The 1,960-nt window shown below is 43.1% G+C and overlaps 1 long non-coding RNA gene across 1 annotated transcript; it reads right to left on the reverse strand.

Annotated features, from left to right (window-relative positions):
* Positions 1–481: 481 nt before the first annotated feature.
* On the reverse strand, positions 482–1,711 carry LOC143841752 (uncharacterized). Its single transcript, XR_013232784.1, has 2 exons — positions 1,599–1,711; positions 482–927 (listed from the first exon to the last, which is right to left on the reverse strand). It is a non-coding gene; the product is annotated as an uncharacterized LOC143841752 (long non-coding RNA).
* Between the last annotated feature and the right edge of the window lie 249 nt (positions 1,712–1,960).

Genomic DNA, 1,960 nt, shown 5'->3' on the forward strand with positions numbered 1-1,960 from the left:
CTGATCTGCTACTCTGCTGCTGGCTCACCTTTGGTGCTCTCCAGCAGCCGACATGGCTCGGGCTCCCCCTCGGTGTGGCACTGCACAGCTGCTGCTGGCTGTGCCTCCCAGCAGGTGGGAGGAAGCCAGGAGCGCCGGCAGGAAAGCAAGCGGAGCAGGGGCTTAGGCGGCAATGACATCCCTTGGCAAAAGACTACTCCCCACCGGGCCTCAGTAAAATTGTCAAGCATTGACCGGTTTCCAGTGATAAAAAGGTTGGAGACCGCTGCTTTAGAGAACACGGACACCATGAATGATGAACTGCATGCCAGAAAGGAGAAGAAAACTGACCACTGAAGCAATGGATGAAATGCAGAGCAACAAGGAGACTTTATACTGGAAAAAAATGTTGGGTGAGTAGAGTGTGTTGCAATTTTTTACTTTAATTCTTTAGAGGCAATAAACTATCCAGAAAAAGTTTATGAAATAGTCAACAGCTGTAACTTGTTTACTCTGTTTTCCTCTTGTTGGGAAGGAAGAAGAAATTGTGCTTTATAATACTGAAGACACATTTGAAGAGTTGAGTAATTAGAAATCTGTTGAAGAAATAGCCTGAACAGACAGCATATTTTCAAAAAGGTGGTTAAATATTTTCTCTCTCTTTGACTTCTGGCTTTCAAGAGAACCCTGTGACTTATGGAACAATGGCGGGTGGCTGTACTGTCTGCCATTAATCAAAGCAAGTGTTCCAGAACCTTCTGTCAGATAATATATGAGAGGAAGTGTGGACTGATAATAAATGAAGGTCAGGACAATGCCACATCCTCTGTTTTGCTGCATTTCAAATGATCTTCCTCAGGAGCACCAACGAAAGCAGGGAGAGATAATCTGGGAGAAGCAAATCCATTTGTGAAGAGGGAGAATAATGGCGACAGACATTCTGAGACCCTGTAAGAAGTAAGCCATTATTCATGAGCTTGTGTTTTGTTGCTTCATGTATGGTGGGTATGAACTGTGACCAGACCTTTCAGTTCTGAACCCATTTCCAGTACCCATAAGAAAAATGGGGCTCTATTACCAATTTAGCCTTTGGTAAGGTTTTAAATGGCTGGCTTAGACCAACAGAAGCCATTCTTATTATAGAATTCTGCCATTGAGAGAATACATCCAAATGAAATGTAATGAGAACACAATAGAAAATGGCTCTTTATTTTCTCTCTTACAAGGAGAAATATACTTCAAAGAATGATCTCAGGGCATAGCAAGTTTGGCAACAAGGACTGGAAGAAAAACTCTTTGTTTTCAAATGGAACAAATAAAGGAAGATCAAGAAATGAATCTAGATCCGAATTTCTCTGATATGTAGGTTAAAAGGGTGTGTTTCACTAAGAATAAAAATAATGAGGCCAAGATCTTTTCCCTTGTTGTTAGGAGAAACTTTCCAGAAGTATCCAAGGAGTAGCCATGTAACTATGCCTCAGAAGAAGCAAAATGGATTATTGTGCCACTTTAAAGACTAATGGATTTATGGGAGCCATTCATTTATGAACCAGTATAAAATAAACCCATTAGTAATTAAGGATGCCAAAAGATTCCAAACATTAATCAAACTATGCCACCTGTTGTGAGCACAAGTCCTGTTAGAGAGAACTCCTCAGAGGTAGAGCCTTGCCAAGAGGTTCGAGCTTCACCGAAGCCTCAGCTGTATGAGAGCCCAGCCAGATGTTCAACAGGCAGAGAGTTCTGACCAGCAGAAGGGAATGGAGCTACAGATAAACTAGGACTTAGTGTCCATAGCAACTGTGATTCTGTGGTCAGTGGAGGTGGTGGCATTATGATGGACAGGACCACAAGAACCAATCAGGGGCCATGTGGCAAAGGGGTCCCTCTCCATCAAGGGGCAGAGAGGGGTGGGCCACAGGAATTCTGTGCTCATTGTCAGCAATGCCTCCTACCTCCTTAAAGGAACCAACTGCTGTCA

The sequence above is a fragment of the Paroedura picta genome, chromosome 7 (assembly GCF_049243985.1).
Source record: "Paroedura picta isolate Pp20150507F chromosome 7, Ppicta_v3.0, whole genome shotgun sequence".
Lineage (NCBI taxonomy): Eukaryota > Metazoa > Chordata > Lepidosauria > Squamata > Gekkonidae > Paroedura > Paroedura picta.